This window comes from Pinus tabuliformis, chromosome 6, assembly GCF_031772625.1.
Source record: "Pinus tabuliformis cultivar Carrire ecotype Pingquan chromosome 6, CPIR1, whole genome shotgun sequence".
Taxonomy (NCBI): Eukaryota; Viridiplantae; Streptophyta; class Pinopsida; order Pinales; family Pinaceae; genus Pinus; species Pinus tabuliformis.
Genome location: NC_142292.1, coordinates 210,847,773 through 210,856,251, shown reverse-complemented (window position 1 = coordinate 210,856,251; position 8,479 = coordinate 210,847,773).

The following is an 8,479-nucleotide window of genomic DNA, read 5'->3' as shown; positions in this document are numbered from 1 at the left end:
TAAGAATTTGCCTCCTTTTCAAAGGACAATGGAAATCTTCTTTCAGCGATAACTGCTTCACCTGAAGTCCATTTTAGCCCATTCAAATGCAGTAGATTCAAAATGAAAAGATCTATGCAATGGGACTATTCGCAAGAGCAGCCCTTGACTTTCATTTTCCTCTGTGAGGAACACTTTATACTTAGGAGTCTATTATAGATCCATTTTGGATCACACCTTCCCACTAAAAGAACTTTTGGTCTCCAAAAGACTGACATAATGATCTGAACAATAAATGAGAGTAACAACACCCTCTTCTTTTAGCCTCCATACACTTGCCTTGCATAGTGCCTCTGAATCAAAGCCTTTGACCACTTTCCTTCCTGGATGTGCTGGTCCTCCTGGGAAGAACTGTTTTCCTCCTTGACTTCATGCAGAACTCCTACTGAGATGGTTACGAAAGGTAGTTTGAACTTTTCTTCCTTGATCATTGATCCAAGGTGGCCCAAACCAATGTGAAGTTACATCTGTTTCACAAAAAATTTCATTTGTACCTGTTTGACATGCTGTCAACAACAACTGTTAACAACAACATAAATACAGACAACAACTGTATGGCCTAAACTCCTGCTTCAACAAAAGAAACAAATTTTCACATCTTGTGAACACCTCCATGTCTTACATCTGCATACAATGATGGATTAGATAACAAGCCCACAAAACATGCCTCTAAAGTGAAGGGTGTAGAAAAAGACCTCTAGGACTCTTTTTCAAAGATGAAGCACTTCCTCATTATCTCCATCTTGGAGACCACATCAACTTTTCTGAAGTCAATATTACATGCATGTTGAAGACAAAGCAATCAACCCTCCAAGTTAATTACACATACATGTTCAAATATAAGGAAATCATCAACATCCCTGTGTTCATGCACATCATTCTCATGTATGCATTTCATCCTTCAACTTTCACTTTAGCACACTATACTTTCGAAGCTGAAATGAACATAATGTTGCAACAACAAAGCGAGTCTCCCACTCAACTTTTCCATTCACCTTCTTGGTAAAATCCCGCAACTTGCATTCCATTAACAAAGAAATGCAAATAGATGCATCAATAGACATGCAATCCTAATTGGATAAGAACTCTAACCATTTCTTACCAACCCATTTCAAAGGTAGGACCTTTGTCTGCACATCAACATCAACATGTGAATCATCCTGAAACACATCATCCATGGAAACTTCCTTTCCATTCCTGCCATTTTCTCTTTCCACCTTCTTCAAGTTTCATGGAAGCATTGTTGGATTCAGAGTCCAACATTTTGCAGCAACATGTCCTTGCTTATGGCAGTAAGTGCAACACATGTGCATCCTCTTGACAGCATGATTTGCCTTGTCCAATGGACCTTTGGCTTCTTGCTTCCTTTCCTTCAAAAGTTTCCTGTATGTGGCCATTCTCTTCCAACATCTAGAAACATTATGGTTATTCAAACCACAAAAGGAACATGCAATTCTTTTCCCATACTTATATGGAAATTTACCATGCTGAACATAATCAAAAGGAATATGATTAGAACCAGATTTATACCTTTCTTTTTCACCTTTATTGCCTTCTTGAGGAGATGAGTCAAATGAAGCAGTGGCTCCCTTTGGAACAACATCAACCTCTTCAATGGTTTCAGAGTTTCCACAACTCTCTGGCTCAAGTGTAAGCTTATGAAAATCTGCATCTTGACAAAGATGTCTCAAGCTATTGCATTCTCCATGAATACAATCTTCACACTCTTGAGGCTGAAGACCTGCAATGAAACTCCTTCTTGGAACTATTTCAATTGTCTTCATGGCAGCTTTGGAACTTTCTCCATAAGACTGTCCATAGCCAAGACCCAAATAATTAGGCCTTTCCTCAATCATTATTGGCTCAAAAATACCGTGTGCATGTTTACCCAAGCCTTTTCCTTCATAGCCCATCTTAGACATTAACTTGGAACCTATGCCTCTGGTATGTTTTTCAAAAGAACCAATATAAACATTCTTAGAAGAATTTGAAGACAAAAAGGAATTGTTTACCTCTTCTTCAAGCTGATACTTGACTAAGGCTTCTTTGGCAACAAAGAGCTGTGTCTCCAAATCATGCATCCTTTTCAGGTTCATATTTTAAATATGAAGTTGCCTCTCCATTTCCTGCAATTTTTCAAAAAGCAACTGCTTCTCTTCCTCCACAGAATTCAACTGCTCTCTAGGTATGCCACTCTTCCTTCCATCCTCATACATTTCTCTCACCTTGTCCATCATGATGAACAAGTCTTGCTTCATGTCTTCATCAAAGAATCTTGTGAAGAAAGAAGATTTTTAGGACTCACTTGTAGAAGTTGTCATTATGCCAATGAACAAAAGAACTTCAAACAAGATTAACAAAGAGCTTTATTCAAACAACCTTTTGCAACAAACCTCTTGTGCTTCAAGGGTTTCCTTGAGGTCCTTTGGGATAAGAATAATGCCTTCAGTCCTTCTTCCTTTTTGTCCTCTACTGGATTGAGCTATCAATAGCTTTCCCTTCACCTCTGCAAAATCAAATAATAGTTAGTTTGCAAACAAGCATACAGTCAACCTCTGACTATTTAAACACCTTTCAGACAAGTAATCTTTGCTCTGTCAATCAAACATTCTGATCTGATACCACTTGCTCTGGTATAACTTGCTTTGATATCACCTTATTTGAAGGCGGGGTTAATCAAACTTAAGCTCCAATACCACTTGATCTGAAATGGAGCACTAAAGGCTTCTTGTCAAGCTTACAAGAACCTCTCCCACTCCAAAGCTTATATATTTCCAAGACCTTATGATTAACCACTTGCGGAATTAAAAAGTGCTTGAAAATAGGTATATGCTTGTGTTTGTATTTAAACTGTTTATGTGCTTTAAGTTGATTTGCTTAAACTGATATAAAAACATATAACACTGAAACAATGCAACAAATAAGCATCACATATAACAACAATATAATATGGAGTTCACCCAAACCTCTTGGGCTACGTATCCTCGAGCTCTAGTCAACTCAACTAGGCTCTCTGGGATTATGGCATAAATTCTTTTACAAGCTCCACGCTCAACTCCATTGGTTTACAACTGAACCTATGGGTTTAGAATACCATCTTGTCCCACTGGCTGTCCATACTCTGTAGATAGATCTAGGCTTCTCTGGACTAAACTCCTTCAATCAGCGCTCTGAGCTGTATTGAGCTCTAGCTTGCACCAACTCCCTCAGAATTCTCTCACTGTCTCTGGAATGCCTTCTTCTATCTTCAGCACACTCTGAACACCAATAACAGCTGGATCATTTGATCTCTTTGTTGTTCTGAAGCTTCATTACTGCCCCATGGCTCTTAGAAGCCTTCAGGATTTTCTGAACTCCATCTCAATGGATTCAGCGGTCCCCTACAGTCACCTCGACTATTGGAACCTTGAGAATGAACGCTGGCTCTATTCCCTGCAACTGCCTCTAGCCTCTATCGGCCTCTGCTTTTGCTCTCCGCTCTAGCTCTGGCTCTCTGGCTCTGGCTTTGGCTCTAGCTTCTCTGAGCTCTCTGGTTTTCGCTCGACCTCCAAGAGACTCCAAAAATCTTTGCCGCTGCCTCTCAATCGTGCTCTCTGGATTTTGTGAGCCTTCCTTCCAGCTCTGTGGCTTCCTATCCATTTCTCTGCATGTAATCATTCCTCTGTCTCTTCGACTGGCCCTCTGGCTCACCGGCTCTGTGGCTCTGCGTCTGGCCCTCTGGCTCTGTGGCTCTCTATGTATAATGCATTCCTGCATCATTGTTACAAAACACCCACTTACAACGTGGCACAATGATTTTAGGACACGGACTGTTACAAAGGAATTGGGGCCTTTCTTCAAGCGAAAACCGGAAAACGGAACAAAATTCCAATACACATAAATATATTGGAAATAGATTATCGGGTGCAAAATCCGAACTTCAAATAGAATGCAACCGCATCTATAAACCTATCGGGTCCGCCATCCCATCGCAAATTGCAATTGCATGGCGTATTGGCCATAAAACCCAATACACAGGAATACATTGAAAATATGACTTTCTGAATTTCAAATATTACGAAATCACATCTATAATCCCATCGAGTCTGCGCTCTGATCGCATATCGCAATCACAAGTCGCAATGTGCATTGGCCTTTTGTATCGGGGATCACCGATCGTCGATCAAATCAGGACTGTCCATGCTTTTTTCGATCCAACGGCTGATATCGCACATCGCATATCACTATCACATTGGCCCTTTGTATCGGGGATCACCGATGGCCGATTGCTAATTGCTCTGATCAGATCCTGACCGTTGATCTGACTCCTCGATTTGATCGCATCATGGCATATCTCATCGGCATATCGCATATGTAACGGCCCGAGGGTTCTTTCCATATACCATGGACTGTGCCGACCCAATCTGCCGATCTGATCTCGCTTTATCGCAATCGGCTCCGCCTAGGTCCTGATAACGCATGCAGCCTACCTTCGACCCGATATATCGGAGATCGCTAATGGGGGGAGTCCTTTCGCCTTTGCCTTAAGTCCTTCCCGTTGGCACATTTGCGATGTGATTTCTTCAATGAGCCTTTTAGGCCATTTTTATAAGAATTTGCCTCCTTTTCAAAGGACAATGGCAATCTTCTTTCTGAGATAACTTCTTCACCCAAAGTACATTTTAGCCCATTCAAATTGCAGTAGATTCAGAATGAAAATATCTATGCAGTGGGACTATTCCAAAGAGGATCCCTTGACTTTCATTTTCCTCTGTGAGGAACACTTTAGACTTAGGAGTCTATTCTAAATCCATTTTGGATCAAAGACTTCAAGAAGTTTAAGTTTGGCACCAAGAGTTTCAATCCATACGATCCACATGGTTTATGCAGGGACCACTGTGCGAGAGTGTACTATTCTTGGATCCATGGGGCGTGTCATTGGCCAAAGGAAGACCCATGGAAATATTGCTATAAATCATCTATGCTTAATGAACAGGTTTGCTTGGAAATAGAGTGGCTAGCAACACTTAAGGCAGCAGAACCACAAGGAACAACCACAACAACAGTAGCAAGAAGAAAACCTATGCAAGACAAAGGCAAGAGGAAGATTGTCGAAAGCATAGAGACAGAGAAAAGCTACAAGTTTAAGGAAGACCCACTTGTGGAAAAGGTAGCTTTGGAGATAGATGCAAAGAGGCAACAACATGACAGGAAGATAGTGCAAAGATAGAGGGAGAAGCAAATACTGGAATATGAAGAAAGGAAGTTGCAGGAAGTCTAGCAGAAGCTCAAAGAAGAACAAGAGTTGCGTTGAAGAGAGAAGGAAGAGCAACATAAGAATGAACAAGAATAGGAATAAGAACAGGAGGAAGTGCAAGGCGCACAGACAACACAAACCGCGCCGATACAGGTTGAAGACTCTGAACCAACAACAGATGAGGAACAGGGTGAGTAGCTGCAGGAAAAGGAATTTGCTCCATGGGATGAACCGATAGTTGAACAGATGGACATGGAGATGGAGTAGCTGGAACAGGATTAGGACATTGACCTCATGCCAAAAGCAACCGAGGAATGAATAAGAATAGGAATAAGAATGATCCGGATTTAAACAGGAACGCAACAAATTACAGAGATAACCATATACACAAAGATGCAGCGGAAATAATACTTCATTTCATTAATGGAAAATACTGAAATATGCTTACAATCAGAAATGGAAATAAACCAGCTAGGGCGATGGTAGCTTATCTCTAAGAAGAGATGTGATGGCTACATGCCTCTGAACTGTGTTACAATGAGGCTCGAAGGCCTATTTATTGTTGAGAAACAATGGAAAACCCTTAACATTCCAAAACCTAACCCTAGGAGATGAAACGCCAAACTATGGGCCCCGTTTGGGGGTAAGTTGGTACATCAACTTCCTGGGGTCGTAACTTTGGCACATGATCTCCGTTTGACGCGTACAATAGCTCATTAGAAAGATCTATCCGAGCACTATCATTGTTGGAATGGACCCATGTTGCCCCCGGATTCCCCAAAAAACGTCGTTTAGGGCCTCAAAACGGCTCCGGAAGTTCAAGACCCGAAAAACTGCTAAAAATAGTAAGTTGTGCTACAATTAAGAAAACTGAAAATGCTGAGAAAGACAATGGTGGGGGTCCAGGTGGACTTGGCAGGTGGCCACCAATATCCACCTGGATCATTCCTCCCCCCTTAGGAAGCAATGGTCCCCATTGCGTTGAGTTCCTCCATGAGATGAGGAAACTTCTGCTGAACTTGTTCCCTGGTGAGCCACTTGCCCTGCTGAAGGAGTTGGCTTGCTTTGACAACTCGATACAGTTGGATATTCTGTTGGTGAGTGTTCTTGATCTGTGTGTCCATGATCCGATCAGTTGCAGCTTGTTCCATGCAATCTGGATTTAATTCTGTGGGTTTGAGCTGTTCTGTAATGTCGGATGTGTCTAGCAATGGTGGAAAGTATGGCCGAAGGCGGTCCACATTGAACACTGGGTGCAGGCCAAGGAATGGGGGAATGCTGAGCTCAAATGCATTGTCTCCCATAGCCTTAGTAATGGTGTAAGGACCATATCGGAGTGGTCTCAATTTCCGATAGGCTCCAGTAAGGCGTTCCTTTTGCAAATGCAACCAGACTTTGTCGCCCACCTGAAACTTGTGTGGCACCCGATGTTGATCATGTCGCTTCTTGTACTTGGCATTTTATTTCTCAAGAATGTCGTGGACCTGCTGGCGAATATGTTGGATGCGCTCAATGAAGCTGGTGGCCTTATCTGTTTTGGACTAGACATGAGCTAAATTCATGTGAGTAGCTGCAAGTGGCATGGCCACATCAATGGGGCATAGTGGCTGGAATCCCAAACCCACCTGAAAAGGGCTATGGCCAGTCGAGCTGTGAAGAGCTCGGTTGTAGCTGTGCTGAACATAGGGGAGGCTCTCGTCCCATGTGCGTGGATGCTTTGAGTTATACATGCGCAGAATGTGCACAATCATCCTATTGACAACCTCTGTCTGGCCATCAGTTTGAGGATGGAAGGCTGTGGACTTCGTGAGTTTGGTGTCTAGCATTGACCAGAGACTGGACCAAAATGTGCTGAGAAACCGACTGTCCCGATCTGAGATGATAGACTGTGGGATCCCAAAGTGCACCCACACTCGTTCAAAGAAGAGTTTAGCAGTGGCTTCTGCTGTGATATTCTTCTTGCAGGCCACCATAATGGCCATCTTCGAGAACCTGTCGACGACCACAAAAACACAGTCATTTCCATGCTTAGTGGAAGGAAGGCCTGACATGTAATCCATGGAGATGGATTCCCAAGGTCGACTAGGGGTAGGAAACGGGGTATAGAGGCCGTGCTTCTTAATGGCCGGTTTGGCAATGACACAGGCAGTACATGATCGGATGTACTTCCAAACATCCTGTCGAAGATTCGGCCAATAGAAATAATTTTGCAGTACTGCCACTGTTTTCTCGACCCCGAAATGCCCAACAGCCCGACTGTAGTGTGCTTCCCAAATCATCTTGGCACGCTCGCTTGAAGGAACACAAAGGTGACCGAGGTGGCATAATAGGGCATCCTGGAGGTGAAAATCTGCAACCTGCCGACCCTCCAAGAGTGTCTGGTATGTGTGGCCGAACTCTGGGTCGCTTTTGTAGAGAAGTGGCCAATCAGAAGTCTCGTGCCCACAAGAGTTGAGCACGGTGGTCAGCGCCATGATCGGTGGTCGACTGAGGCAATCTGCAACATTATTGGTGCTGCCCTTTTTATACTTGATATTCAAGTGAAACTGTTGCAGGTATGTAGACCACTTCTGATGGCGATCATTCTGCAATTTCCCTTGGGTCTGTATGAACTGCAGAGGTCGGTGGTCTGTGTGGATGACCGTTTCCTTCCCCAATATGTAATGCTTCCATTGTCGGCAGGCCTGTACAATGGAATACATCTCTTTATCATAAGTGGGGTACTTCCGGACTGTGTCTGAAAGTGTTTCACTGTGATATGCCACTGGATGTCCATGTTGAGTAAGGACTGCCCCAATAGCATAGTCAGAGGCATCTGTCTCGACCTCAAATGGTTGTTGTAAATCTGGTAATGCGAGCACTGGTGCCGTGCAGAGGCGATCCTTCAACTCCCTGAATGCCTTCTGTTGAGATTCAGACCAAAAGAATTTTGCTTTCGCCCCGCCCTTGGTGACTTGACTCAAGGGCCAAGAAATATGAGAAAACCCCAACACAAACCTGCGGTAGAAGTTGGCAAGACCTAGAAAGCTGCGGAGCTCTGTTAGAGTGGTTGGAGAGGGCCAATCCCGAATGACTTGGATCTTGGCTGGATCGACATGCACCCCCTGTTCATCAATGATGTATCCCAGATACTGAACCTGGGTCATGCCAAAAGTGCATTTCTCCAAATTGGCACATAGCTTGTGTTGCCGCAGTGTTTGGAGA